The following is a 15,496-nucleotide window of genomic DNA, read 5'->3' as shown; positions in this document are numbered from 1 at the left end:
AAGTCTGGCTGCAAGTTTGCCTGATACACTGTATTTTGTTTTTATAAAATTGTTGTAAAACATGGGCATTTGCAGGGGAAATCAGAAAAATAGTCATGACTGTGTGACTTTGCCCTTAAAAAAAATAATTTAATTTTGCCAATTGTGGTGAGACATGAAATGAACACAACCCCAAGATAAAATGTCACTTATTCGCTACTCGGATTCCGTCCATCAAACAAATATTTCAAAAACATTTTTTGCTGTGTTCCCTTCTTGGGTGCATCTCAGAATAAAAGAAGTAGAGCGTGAAAATGTCATTCACCATCTTGACTTTTTTGACTCCTGTGGTATACCAGTAATCCACTAATCACAGAGGGTAACCTATTGTTATGGATATTAGAACATAGCCTCTAATTTTTGTACAAACTGACAATTATTTCAACCCTTAAATTTCTGCCCCCGGTAAATACAATCTTGTATGAATTCAAGGATCAGTTTTTTTCCCTTGGCATGTACAACCTCATCTTGAATTTCAAAAGTCAGTTTAGTTAATCCTGTGTGAGAGCTGAATAATTTTAATTAAGCTAGATATATTACAGTAACAGAAGTGGTGTTTGCATATTTCGGCTTAATGGACTGTTTGACTTGCAACAACTGTGACCTCTGCTCATCTCTAATACCTATAGCTCATCCTGTTTAGGAACTGCATTAATTAAGAGCTAATTATTAAGTCTGGGATATTGTGCACTGCCAAAAGCAAATTGGAAAACATACTTCATGATACAAATCAAAGATTTATTGTTCCATTACTGCTCAGTGAGCAAATATCTTTGAACACTGACAAGAATGGAAAAAAACAATATTCAAAGAGTTAATCACTTGGTTTCCTTATAAATTTTAATGTTTTGCTGTCCTTGAGGTTCAGAATGTCTTAGGCTACACAATAATGTTTCCAATATTATTAAGATCATTGTCCTATTGGTGTTACATCACCTTCTTTATTTATGTCTTCTGTCTCATAGTTAGCTCATTTGTTTTCCATATATATTGGATTTACTGTCTTGCTCCATGAAACAAATTGGTGTAATCGCTCTCTCAAGAACATCTGAGTTTTTTTACCTGGATCACTTTCTACTTTGTAAAAAACTATACAGTAGGCCTGATCTTGCTAGGAAGTTCACACCCAACGTAAAATGTTGTTATGGAAAAAAGATACAAAATTTTACTTCTCATTTTCTTTCTGTGGGATCATTTATTATTATTTATTATTAAATTAATACACAACTTAATTTTAAATTTTAAATTATTAATAGATATTAAAGCCAGGTATCAAGCCAGTATCACCTATTTTATTGGTATAGACTAGCAATAACTATTTCAATTTAGAAGATTACATAGCATCAACAGAATAACGTTGCATAGAAAATTGATATGTTTTCCTTTTTTTCATCCTTAGTATAAAAAACACTTGATATTTCTTGTTCATAAGCTCACAAGCTACAATTATGGTTTGGGGAAAGAAGGAGAGATGCTGTTAGGTGTCTTATACATAGAATGAAGGCTACTGCTAAGCTTGTAAACCGCCCTGAGTCTTCGGAGAAGGGCGGGATATAAATGGAATTAAATAAAAAATAAATAAAATAAAGTAACATTTCATCAATCTGAATCCTATTTTATTAAACTAGATTAAACAATATCTGTGACTTTTATTAACTCTTATCCTAAAAATAAGATGAATTCCTGATATGAAAAAGAGTTGAATTAAAAACAGAAATTGCTAATGCCATTCTTACATAGTTTCACAAAAGCAGTGGGCTCTTTCCAATTCATTTCCAATTCACTCTGCTGAATAGCTAAATATTTTTTTTAATAAAATCAAACGATGCAATTTTGGGGTTCCATTTGTGAACCAGAAAGGTGGGGGAAGGAAACCAGCAGCCCAGTATAATTGACCCTCCAAAGGAGAGAGCAGGGATTGTGGACTCTGCCTGCCAGAGTACACAACAGCCAATTGGACTGGAGGACATATAAGATGGAATGAAGTGCACAGCTGGAGTGAGGTGGTGAAATGTTACTTTTGATTCAGGGGAAGAAAGCTTGGAAAGAGGTTTTTCTTCCAGGCAGCTTACAATCAGACTAAAGTTCCATCCATTCCTGCTCTCCAAAATGCTAAGTAGTTCACCTTCATGCTGGTGGTAACCAGAAGTGGCAACCATGGAAGGAGAATTTTGAGAAAGGGCGACAAGACAGCTTAAATTATTGAATGCTGACTTTTTAAAAATGAAATGTAGGCTTTCTTTAGGCTGCTGTGTGGTAAATAAACATTTGTGTGGTAAGCCAACATATCCATGCTTTGCTTAAATATATTTGCTTCAGTTAGAGAAAGAGATCTCCATAAGATGATTGGGGACCATCAATAGGAGGTTGAAATGGCAAAGCAGTGAGGTTTCTCAGAGATGGCTGTTTGGGCCTCTATGGACAATCTTAAGAAATATATTCCACAGTTCTGCTCTTCTACTTGTTTTCTACATTAAAATAATCATATTCATATTTATTCATATCATATATAGTACTGCAGGGAGTAAGAATTCTGATGATTCAGGAAGCAAATGCTAATCTGCATCCCACTTCAAAGTACTTTTTAAAAGACCATATCACAAAAAAGGGAACCGTAAGAGAAATTGATAATTATAGCACTTAAAGGTTTCATGCTTTGGGTATGGCCTATTATCTTAGAACTGCCTATCTGTATCAATGGCTGAGCAGAGGAAGGGCAGTAACATATCTGATGGGTCTTAATAACCCCGGATAGAAATAAAGGCTATTTGATGTCTTGGAATTCCTTGGAAATGCTGAAGATTTCTACTTTGCAGCAAGCCAGTTTCTTGTTCTTGAGATGGGCATATACATTTGCTTATTTTGATTTGGCTGGGTCAGGAAGTCCAACTGCTGGAAACACTTGTTTCTGAGGACATTAACGTCTTACTTGCATAAAAAGTTTTTATGTTTCTATTGTGTTCTTCAATCAATCAAAATAGAGATTGAAGGGACCTTGGAGGTCTAGTCCAACAGCTTACTCAAGCAATAGAATTCTTTTCTGTACGGTAGTTGGTCAATTATAAAAGGATTTCTTCGCAAGGAACTCTTATATCACACAGAAAATTCAAGGTGACTAACTTGCTAACCTTTGAAAATAAACCAGCGCTTGTCATTGCTGTACATACATTAAACTCAATGCAGACTCAACCACAGTTTCATCTGGGAAGCAACATCTTAGATCCAGACAATGAAAAACCTGCTAGGAAATTTCTGGAAGCTTGGCATTCAGACAAATCAGACAGCAAGATAAAACACATTTGCACACAATTCAAAAGGAGACAATAAAAAGTCTAGTAAGGAAAAATAAAGAGTAGAAAGTGCTAGATAAGCAGGGCTCAACACCAGACAAACATTCAAGAATAAAACAATAATCAACAAACCCCCAAAGAAGAAACACCTTTACCAAAATGATATATAAAACAGGTAGCAAACACCACATTCACTTGTACTGATGCGATTGCCTTGCAGTGAAACGACTGCAAGCAAACCAACCTCAGGGATCATCAAGACCTTCACAGTTCATCCCTATATTCTTTTCTATTACTATCAGAAGACTTCAGATTTTGAATCGCTCACATAACTCAGTGCAGAAAAGAGTCAGTTTACCAAAGGTTTGTTCCACTGCTTACTTTTTTAGTGGTGAAGATTTGACTACTGTTTTCAGCATGTTTGTGATTAGATAACACTGTTTATGGCATATTATAATCCTCCAGATAAAAAAAAATAACTTCTATATATTTTAGTAAGAGGAAGCAATATGATAATTAAGAGTGGTTACTTTTTGTTCGATTATGCCCTGTACAGTTTTAATTCTTTTGTGTCTCACACAGCATTTTTGGGGAAAAGGATGTAATGTCCCAACCAGGCTTCTCAACCTGCTGCCTTTTAGATGTGTCAATTCCCAAAATTCCCAGCCAAGATAATTAAATATTGATAGACTGTTGGCCTTCCCTTTCATTGAAAAGATTTAAATATATTACTAGGCAAAGGCTAGGCAATTTCAGACATTTGAGATACTTCCACATTACCATCCTAGCAGCCTTAGCTAACTTCCGATAATGAAGAATGTTGGGAACTCTTAATTCAACATCCTCTGGAATGCCATAGCTTGTTTTTATCCCTGGGTTAAGCAGTGTTTTTTTGCTTGGTTTTAACTTATGATTATGGACACAACTAATTAGATTTATTCAGTTATAGTGTGAACCCAACTAAATTAGGTTTATTGAGTCATAATTTAAAAAGTGTTAGAATTTTGTGTGGTCCATAGTCAAGGGTGGGCTCTTGCTGCTGTTTGTCCACTGTAAGAAAAAGTCTGTTTATCACTCTTGTGTCTTAAATGTCTATATATAGGTAATCCCTGAGTTCCGAGCATTCACTTAATGTTGGTTCAAAGTTACATGATGAGCGCCCTACTGTTTACGAGCAAGTCCCAAAATTATGAATATTGCAGCACCACGGCAGTTGTTCGCCCTTATGAGCGATTTTGGTGGCACTTCAACATTCATCCTATTTCCCCCCCCCCCCCACTCCTCACAACTGCTTCCCCCTCCCTTCCTGCCCCACTGGACTCACCTTGCAAAAATCCTCTCTGCCGCAATTTCTTTCAAATCCTCTTTGCTGCAAATCCTCTGAGGGAGAAGAGAGTCAGCTTGGAAATGTTTTTCGCCCCAAGAATGGAAGTTTCTGGAGTCTGTGATTGCATGTGAGTGTTTGAAGTTGCGCCAAATCACGCACCTCAGAAACTTTCATTCTCTATGTGAAAGGTGCCTGTCTCCTGCTCCTTCCCCCAACTCTTTTCTGCCTGATGGCAGGCCTGAAGCCTTCAACTGAGGGAGAAGGCCAAGCCCCTCGCACCCCTGTCCAGCCCACCGGAGCTTGTCGCGCTGGGGGAGAAAGTGACCCTGTTGACTCCGGAGCCTCAGAGCTTCCTCCAAGCGGCCCAGAATGGAGGCCAGGGGTGGCTTCTGCATACCTCCGGAGGTTGGATCCAGCCCTCGGGGGACTGATCCACTCTGTTTGCACCCAGAATGGAGCTTCTGAGGGCTTTATCCAGGCCTCGGAGGGGTCTTCCAAGCCGTTTGCACCAGGAACGGAGGGGGTGGTGGTTTCTGCATGCCTCTGGAAGTTGGATCCAGCCCTCAGAGGCATGCAGGAGCTCCCTCAACTTCTGTTCCTGGCGCAAATGGCTTGTAAGACGCTCTGGGGCTTGGATCCAGCCCTTGGAAGCTCCATTCTAAGTGGCAGCAGCTTGGAGCAGTCCTCCAAGGGCTGGATTCAACCTCCGAAGGCATGCAGAAGCCCCCACCCCAATCTCTGTTCTGGGAGTGGTGGCTGCATGGCTCCGGAGTTGGGAGGAAGCAGGAGGCAGGCACCGCAAACAGAATTCAGGCACCCATTCTTTGCAAAAGAGGATTGGTGCCTGAACTCATGTGATTTTATGGCACCCAGGAACCGCGGCAGAGAGGAGACGGATCTTTTCAAGGTAAGTGAGTCTGGTGTGGCAAGAAGAGAGGGGGAAGCATGAGGTATCTTTGTGGGTTGGGAAGGCCTTGGGGGTTCTTAATTAGACACGTGTTTTAAAGAGCAAGGGAGTGAACTTGTTTGAGGTACGAGATTCTACGGTTTTTTGAGTTATGAGTGGAATGTTCAGGCTCCATTACACTCATAACTCGAGGACTACCTGTACTAAGTATAATAGTACAAGGAAAGATACAAATTTCAGAGGAAAATTGCTCTGGAAAACTGCTTAGACTTCATAAATTTTCAGTTCATGAAGTCTAAGCAGTTCCATGAAGAAATTTCCCTGTCTGATTATGTGAAATAGATTCTAATATTCCATTAGTAAGGTATGGGAGTGGGGAATTTGTGGCCATCCAGGTGTTGCTAAATTACAACTCCCAACATTCCTTGTAATTGTTCAGGTGGGCTGAATCTTCTGGGAGTTCATATATTGGTACAACACCAAGCGGATTGTAACTACCTGGTAACCCTGTAGGCTGCTTTAACTGAAGCAGGCTAGAAGCAGTAGATGAAGCAATTCCCATCATAGCTACTTTAAACTGGGGAAATCTTCATTCACTGCTCAGTGTACAGTTAAAAATACAATAACCCCTGCCCTGTAGATGTGTAATAATTCCTGCAGAAGAAGAGGTGGAATCTCTATAACTAGAATGGAGTTCTTGTATCCTAGATGTAAGGCAGTAGAGAATGCTATAGCACTTGCTTTCAAAGAACCGTATAGCCTGCTGATTAATAACCTCAGAGGTGGCTGCACAATAAAGGGTGTAATGGAAATCAATACTGCATGCTCTACTTATGCACCCTCATGAGAGTTCTCTCAAACTTGTTTCAATAATCCTAGAGACTAGAAGCATATGCATTGTCTCATCTTTTATCTTCTGGATCAATGCTTTCCAGTGGTCACTTCTAAAAGCTTGATTCATCATTGTATACTTTTTTGATACTCAAAGAATTCCCTTGTCATAACTGCTTGCCAAAGCACCATTAATGTCTTCTTAAAGAGGAATATCAGAAGGAGAATATTATCTTTATCTTATGCAGTGAACATTCTACTTATATTTGAGAAGTTTTAGGAAGTGTCTTAAGTTCTTTAGTTGACTCCTACTTCATTTAACATTTCGTTAACAAGCCTTTTGGTCTAGCCTCATGAAGTGTGTGAAGTGCTGCTCCATGGTAATATAGTATGTGACTGTGTAGTCTTGTGAGGGCCACAAAATATGGGTGTACTTGACTGAAAAGATCTTTTAAAGATGCTTGTCTTCCTTCTGCACAATTAAAAAATGGATTTTCTAGTTCTGTAACTGCTTTGACAAGTTTACCCTAATTTATCTCTTACTGAATTTTTTAAAATAATTATGTGATGTCAACTTTCAGTAGGGTTTCCTAGAGAAGCATTAATACATTTAAAATGCAGAAAACAAATAACCATCATAAAACACCAGGGTTTCTGTCAGACAACTACATATCTTGCTAAGTTGCAATATGTAGAAATGTTTTGCTTGTACAGTATATTTATTTATTTATTTATTTTATTTTAATTCCATTTATATCCCGCCCTTCTCCGAAGACTCAGGGCGGCTTACAAGCTTAGCAGTAGCCTTCATTCTATGTATATGCCTGCTTATTAGGGCTTTCACACACACCCCAAGCGGCATTATTACAAAGTCAGCTTAATTGCCCCCAACAATCTGGGTCCTCATTTTACCTACCTATATACTGTTTCCTTGACTGTAGACATCAATAAAACAAATTCTCTAACCAAAATGTTACTTTTTCAGTCACTGAGAAATGTATAAATGTGAAAAATGTGAAAAAGCAAAGTCAATGGGGCAAGCTTTCAGGAGCTCACAAATGGTGAACATGATCTTGAGATTCTGCAACCACAAAGGATTCACTCAATGACAGCAACCAAAACTGCCACAGGATTCACAGCTGGAAGACCTCTTAGCCGACAGGATTGAGAAGCCATGCCTTGGGGCTGCATAATAAAAAGGGAAGGTGTGGGCGGTGCTGGTTGCTAAATGCAACCATTTGAAAGGACTCAAGTTTCATGGGATCATGTTCTGATTGCCTTGCCTGTGAACAAGTCTCCATTTGAATCATGTTCTGTCTGCCTTTGGACAATTCTCTGAATTGTGTTTTGTTTGTCTTTGCTTTTGGGACATTTTGCAGGTCTGTAAATAATATTAAAAGGGGTTTGTTTTTCCTGCGTTTTCCAGCTTACTTGTTGGGTTTGTCCTTGTGAGTTAACAAGGACTCATGTAGGCTGGGACAGAACAATTCTAACCACTATGCCACTAAGGCTCTGAACTTGTGGGAAGAGTTGTTCTTGCAGATTTTGTGGTCTGATGTCCTAGGGCAGAGGTCCCCAATCTTTTGGGCACCAGGGACCGGTTCCATGGAGAGTTTTTTCCGGTGGACCAGAGTGGGTATGGTTTTGTGTGCTGCCTGCATCCTGCAGATGGGGCTTTGCTTGTTTGTGTGGCCTGGTTTCTGGCATGCTGCGGCCTGGTACTAGTCCACAGAGCAGAGTTTGGGGACCCCTGTCCTAGGGGACCTTTAAACTGGAATTGGCAATAAACTGAAAGTCAGCGAGAATAGTATAGAATTAGCAATATTTGTTCAAAATGCCCAATTCCAATTAATACTTTTGTTACATTTGTTTTCTTTTAACTGAGGGTCTTGGATGATCTTCAAGGGCAATGCCATATAGGACATTATGTAGTAATCACATTAGAAATCTGTCGGATATGGAATATTACAGCACAGCTATTTGTAGCCGAATAGGGTCATAACTGGTACCCCAGTCTAAGTTCGAATTTATATTCTGGGAGCTTTGTGCCATTGTGGATATATGAACTGTCAGGACAAAGCTAGATTCAGACATCCTCTCTGCCCCAACTATGAACTTGCTCTTTTATGTAGCTGCAAAGCTGTGAACACTACTCCCTTAGGCACGTATATTATTCACTAACAGCATCTCCTTCTTGTCTGGGTAGAACATTAGCTCATTTGATCTCCTGTTGCGACTGATCCAAGACTTTAATTGCTCTACCTGGATCGGATAAAAAGAACTATGTGATGGTCATGCAGATGGTACAGTACTTCACTTTATATCTCTGAAAAGTTTCAGAGCCGATTCAACCGACCAGATTGCTCTCATGATATCCTTCTCAAATTCCATGGAGCCTATCAGAAAGACAACCATTGGCAACTGTCGTCTTCTATTACAACCTGATAAGCAATGTTTCCTGCTTTATCAGTGATCAAATGTGCTGTCTAATTGGCCTGGGAACCTGAATTTCATTGTAGACAAATATCTCAGTTCAATTGGTTACTCTATTCTTGGTTCACTAGCCATTTTTATTTTGGAAGTTCAGGAATGGAATAGTGGAAACTTTAACTGTTTTAAATTTTAACTTAAAAAACCCCCTCAGGTTCAATAAGAAAGAACAGGTTTTTAAACGTACACGCAACTGAGAAAAATTCTGCCACTTTCCCTTTTTATTCCAAGTATCTGGGAAAATTAACAAAATTTGGAGCTTCTTTTTCTTTTTTAACCAGTTGTGAGAGATTGTGAAGAGAATGAGAAAGTAGCAGGAGGAATGCCAGATACAACCAACTGATGGAAGTAAAGTTTATTACAAGTTTATCTTATAGCTCAGTCTAGTCTCTTTGAACATTTTGAATCTCTTCTCAAGATGAGAAGATTCAGAATGTTCAAAGAGATTCCATCTTAATATATATATCTATCTTAATGAACTCATTGCTGAAAGGGAGCTAGAGAATTGTGGGGAGCTTTCCACAATTCTAAATCTTACCGCTAATTTAGCTACCCCTGTCTAAATCTGAGCAGGAAATAGTTTAATTATGACTAGCAATTAAAATGTAAAATTCTCTTGCCTTGTAGAAACCCCCCCCCCCACAGATCTGTAGTTTTCTTACTGCATGTAATGAACTACTAAAAAAGCTGTCATGAAATCCTGAAATTCCCCAACAATTACTGTGCCAATAGGATACTGAAATCCTGATCTTCTTAAAGGTAGATAAAGATCTGCATAGCAGTGCTGTAAAACTGCCTGGAAGAAATATGGAAAACCTGGTCATAAGCAATAATTTACCATTTCTGTTTTGCATTAATGTTGAAAGATACGCAATTAAGCCAGTTAGATGAGAATCACTTCCTCATAATTTTGCAAATGTAAAAAAAAAATCAATAAACAATCAATATCCACCCCCCCCCACACACAGTTTATATCCCTTGTGCTTTGCTTCAGAGTGAAAACACCAGCAGTGCTGGTAGTGCATCTATGTATTAATCAGCCACTAGATGCCACCAGTGCCTTATTTAGGTAGCTATATATACACTCTTTTGTATTTCGAAAAATGCTCAGCTGTACAAAGGCATCTGAAAATATAATAATTATACTGGGTACCCTTATCTAAATTTATTTTAAAGTTGTGTTGACCTGATCTCCTCCTTCTCCACTTCTAGCTACAGAAAATAGAAATGGTTTGTTGGAATAACAGAAACTGAAACAATACGGCAGAGTTGCTTTACTCCTTAAAAGCAGGGATCCATATTTGTCTAATAAAAGTATCATTCTAAGGAAAACATCCATCCAAAGTCTCATATAACTAGACAAAGCAGGCCAGGGAAGGATTGGGGGTGGTAGGTCTGCAAACACCCTGGGACAAAAGAAGAATGTCGTGGAATTGCAGCGCTGGGTATGATTACGCCAATGCAAATTAGCTGCCACCCATTTCACCAGGTTATTTCAGGTGGCGCCTTGAAGAGTCAAATTGCTTCCCTTTGACTCTCATTGCAATGAAAAGTGCAGGGCTTAGCAACTCCAGACATGTTGCAAGTTGAATAAATAATTCTGAACTTATGCTATCAAATAATAAAAAAGGGAAAAAAATATAGAAGGTTGCCTTTTTCAGTCCTGTCCCCACTTCTAACATGATATTGTCTGGCACTGGAAAGTTCTGTTTTACCCCTGACTATGTATGTGATGTCCTTCTCTCCTTCTTAGAACATGAATTAAACAGTCTTATGCCATCAGCTCCTATATTTGAATAACAGTAGTGCTTAGCACTTAGCCTTATATACCGCTTTATGGTGATTTACAGCCCACTCTAAGCAGTTTATAGAGTCGGCATGTCTGGGTCCTCTTTTTACCAACCTCGGAAGGATGGAAGGCTGAGTCAACCTTGAGCTGGTCAAGATCAAACTGCTGGTAATTGGCAGATTTAGCCTGCAGTACTGAATTCTAATCATTGCCCCATCAAGGCTCATAAATAAAAAAAACCCCTGTCATTTGTGTAAAATTTGCAATGCTTTGCTGTTGTTTAAGGCAACAGGAGGTGACATGGTACAGATGTGACCAGAGCTATATTCTGGGAGTGTTTAGAAATACAAGCAACCCCTTCTCCTCACTTTCCCTCTGGCTGCTATACAGCTTCCAGTGTTTGGCCCTTCCTTTGCTGGTTTGTTTTCTGAGCGCCTTTCAAACATGTCACCTCCTTATTTTTGAAATCTATTTCAGATTTACAACTAGACAGAATGAAGAAGAGGTTTCTACTATTTTATTTGCAAAAAGGGAGGGAACATAACTGAACAATTCCACATAGTATACTCAGAAATAGTATTAATGGGATTTTTTTTAAAAGGAACTGCAGCAATTGAAATCTTTACAGAAATATGCTGAAAATAGTGACAGATGTCAGTTTCCATCACTCCCCCCACACCCAGAAGAAAGAGAGGTGATTGCTCAATGGCTAATCCATTTTAATTAGTCCGTTCTGTAGGACTTATCCAGTTGAACAGTTATAGCAGAATTTGTCTTCTCTGAAGCTATTTCCGTCCTGGGGTCTTTTCATATATTTCTTAACTTCACATTGTTTTAATCTAGAAGTGGGGCAGACAGATCACCTTGGAGAAGCCTACACAGGTAAAGGGCTTGACTGAAGGATATTTTTTTCCTGCTGGCTGATATGACATGCAGTACTGAAAGCATTAAAACCAAAGAAAATTAATCATCTTGCTTATAAATTATGACTGGCCCATTACAAATCAGGACAATTCAGTACCAACACAATAGAGATAGCAAAAAGACCTGCAACAAAGACAGTGAATTTTACAGCAGCATTGAAGGAGAAATAGTAGGGAAAAGTGCATTTTCTGACACAAACCTGATCTCTTTCTATATTTCTATATTTCCAACTTTCTTTCCAAGTAAAAACCAAGGATAAACTTTTTCACACCTCTAGTCAAAGGTGTCTAAGCAGAACTTAGAGCTGGTGATTTGCAAAATCTTAATAATAACATACATGCAAACTTTGTTGAACTCATAAATGATAATATAAGATCTCTCTGTGACTATTGCTCTTTCCAGCAAAGGCTGTCATTTTTTTTGTCAATAGTCTTAACTGGAAGCTTGATCCATTCTTTCCCAATAGGTTATCTTTAAATAGGTTGTTGGGAGATTAGCTGAGAGAATATGGTAGCAGAAGGGATCCCCCTGCCTTTTAAGATGCAATCTGATTTATTTTTCCTTTGGACAAATGTAGTGTATTTTGGGTGAGATCCTCATATAGAAGCTGGCATGGAACGGGGGAACATTCAGCAAACCACCAATTGCAGTTTTAAATGTTGCTCTTCTGAAAAGGCAGGAACTATTCATAGAAAGCAGAGAATATCAGAAAAGGAACCGTTCTTTTCATTTGTTGGATACTTCTTCTCCAAAGGCTCAGAGTCATTGATATATAGATCACCCTTCATCTTATCCTCACAATAATTACTCTGTTGGGCCCAAATTTATGCAGTTTCTATGCCTGATAGTGAACTTAAATTGGGCTCTTTCTAGTTCTACTTCAGCTTCTTCACCATCACACTAAACATGCATATCGCTAGAGAACAAATCTAGGTAAACTGAAAAGTGATTAGCAAAATAGTTAACAAATTCATGCTATCTAATACCTGGAGACTTTGTCTAGTTGCTTCAGTTTATTTCACAGAGTTATTGTGAGGGGTGTAAAGTTAAGATCAATCTTAACAATGCTCTAAATTGCCAGAGGAAATTTGGGACATAAATGCATGAGAAAATTACCTAGTGGCCTCTTTTTTAATGCTTGGATCCAAATGTTTTCTTCGAAATTAATCCTGACTTTAATACTAACATCCTTCACGTCTGAAAGGCTAAAAAGCTAATGCTATACTATTTATGAATTCTCAGGATATGGTGAAAATGGCAAAACATTTTACTAATATATAAATATAAATGATACCTACACTGGTATAAAATTATTTTTTGCTATATGTATCAAATTACCGGTATACCTATACCAAAAATAATAGCTATACTGGTATTTTCAAATGATTTTTAGGAGTTTCATAAGGGAGGAGGCCATATACACCTGATGCAAAGATTTTATTGGGTATAATCCAGTCTGGAGAGTTATTCCTGTCTGGAATGTTAATCATCATCCTTATATCTGTGTTATGTCTTAATTTTAAGCAGTTTTATGCCTTAAATTTATTATTATTATTATTATTATTATTATTATTATTATTATTTATATTTACAATACTTTAAAACAGCAGCAGCTATTGGAAAAATCCTTTAAGAAGAGAACAAAATTGGGTACACTTGCTGGGTAAAATCCAGCCAGGGTAGGTTGCACCCCTTCTAAAACTACATTTGACTTTTCCTTAAAGCTTGATCCGGAAGCTTAGCATGTCTTTTTGGCCAACACTGGCAATAATAAGAATAAACAGATTTCAGTTTGTGCAGGATGTGATTGGATCAAGTTTTATCAAAGAGAAGACGGCTGACATCTAAATTAAATTTATTTAATTTTCAGACATGCCTGGAGTTTTGTAAACATGAAACTGCAATGTGGTCTAAATTACTGAAACAGTCTATTTTTCCAAGACTATAATCAATGCAATTAACTGTGCTATTTACATGTTTACAAAACTTGCTCATAAAGCTATTACACAGCAGTTAATATCAGCAGTGAGAAACTACTTAGTTAAACTTTTGTATGTGCCCAGTTTGGCCTCTCTGATTTGGCTCCTTCCACCAGAATAATCATGGAGCCCAACAGAAAAAAACAAACAGAAAAAACAACAGAACAGCAGAGTTGGAACCTTGGAGATCTTCTAGCCCAACCCACTGCTCAAGCAGGACACCTTATATCATTTCAGACAAATGGCTGTCCAATCTCTTCTTAAAATCCTCAATGATGGAGCATCCATAATTTCTGGAAGTAAGCTGTTCCACTGTCAGGAAAATTCTCCTTAGTTTTAGTTTCCATCCATTGCGTCTTGTTTTGCTTTCTTGTCTTTAAGCATTTAAAAGTCTTCTGTTTAAAGAAGGTATGAGTAATAACTTTTCATGTAGAATTGTTATTGTCTTTCTGATATAGTTATCAATATCTGTTATAAATGCTGCAGTCCATACATATCAGCAATGTTCTATGCCTCAAAGTTGTGATCTTAAATGGGAAAGTTATATATTACGATAACAAATGGCTGATGTTGCATTCTCTTCATTATACACACTTTAAAAGCAAAACAGTGATTACTACCTACTAAAACTACATGAAGGTGTTATATTACCAACAAATGAAGGATCTTTATTACATTGACCAAGCTCTGCAAAGATAACCTGAGCACGTAACTTTGCCAGCATAAGTAATGCCAGGGAAATCAATAAGGCTACTCATTGACTCATTATTGTCAGATTGTCCCAGAGCTGCAGTCAATTAGATCAAGGTTTAATTGTCTCAGGTACTGGCATGGTTTGGATACAGCTTGGGCCTATTTTCCAGTAGCTCACCAACATAACTAAAAATATATCAGATTATAACATCAGGGAAAGAGATCAATTGGATTTAATGTGATATTATATTTATTCCTCAGGGAGTGACCTTAAAGGACTTGAAACTAGGAACGTGTGCTGTGTTGTCTCATGTAAGCACACTCAGCAATTGTCTTTGGAAATTAATGAACAGATTTGGAAATGCTGAAAACAAGCATAAATAATGAACTATAATCATTACCTTACCCCAAGATGATGTTCTGGAAAAAATCCACTTCTCTCCATTCCGCACAAAAGATAAACGTGATAAACTGCTTCCACCTCACCATCTCCTGTCCACCTTCTTACTTCATGTTGTGAGCTCTGATCTTGTGATATGTAAATCAATCAATCAATCAATGAGAATGTTTTCTGTGAGGAAACTAAAGTGAAACTCAGGCACGAGCAGGCAAGAGAACCAGCAAGTGGAGCGATGGAATATTATCATTGGTCACACAGTCTGACAGATGTTTACATTAGATTTGGCTTTTTGTTCACCTGTAGAACTAGCAATAACATTTAGACATATGTACCACTTCACAGTGCTTTACAGCCTTCTCTAAGTGGTTCACAGAGTCAGCACATTGCCCCCAAAAGTTTGGGTCCTCATTTTATCGACTTTGAAAGGTTTGAAGGCTGAGTGAACTTTGAGCCAGTCAGAATCAAACTTCTGGCAGTCAGCAGAATTAGCTTGCAATACTGCATTCTAACCGTTGCACCACCAAGGACCTATCAAGTCATTCCCAAGGACTTGGGATAGGCAGATGTTTAATAATATTAAAAATTTTGTTGCAGGATGCAAACTGCTCCAAGTAAAGCTACCTTTTGCAATTAACTGATGGTAATTTTGTCAACACCAATGGTGTTCAAGTGGTGCTCCAGATGTTTTGGGATTGCACCTAAGGTGCCTATTACTATTGGTACTGTCTTTGCTTACTTTTACCATGTTGTTCTAATTTTGTTTGCAGATCTTTATATTTGTGATTTTCTTAAGTTCTTTTCTGCTATTTCCATGTATTGCTATATCC

The 15,496-nt window shown here is 38.1% G+C and overlaps 1 long non-coding RNA gene across 1 annotated transcript; it reads left to right on the top strand.

Moving 5' to 3' along the window:
- Window positions 1-3,575: 3,575 nt before the first annotated feature.
- Window positions 3,576-14,731, top strand: LOC310640736. The gene is made up of 3 exons (XR_014492597.1): window positions 3,576-3,677; window positions 13,814-13,875; window positions 14,531-14,731. It is a non-coding gene; the product is annotated as an uncharacterized lncRNA (long non-coding RNA).
- The last annotated feature ends 765 nt before the right edge of the window (window positions 14,732-15,496 follow it).

This window comes from Vipera ursinii (genome assembly GCF_947247035.1).
Source record: "Vipera ursinii genome assembly, chromosome: 5".
NCBI lineage: Eukaryota > Metazoa > Chordata > Lepidosauria > Squamata > Viperidae > Vipera > Vipera ursinii.
This window is presented reverse-complemented; position numbering and strand designations above follow the sequence as displayed.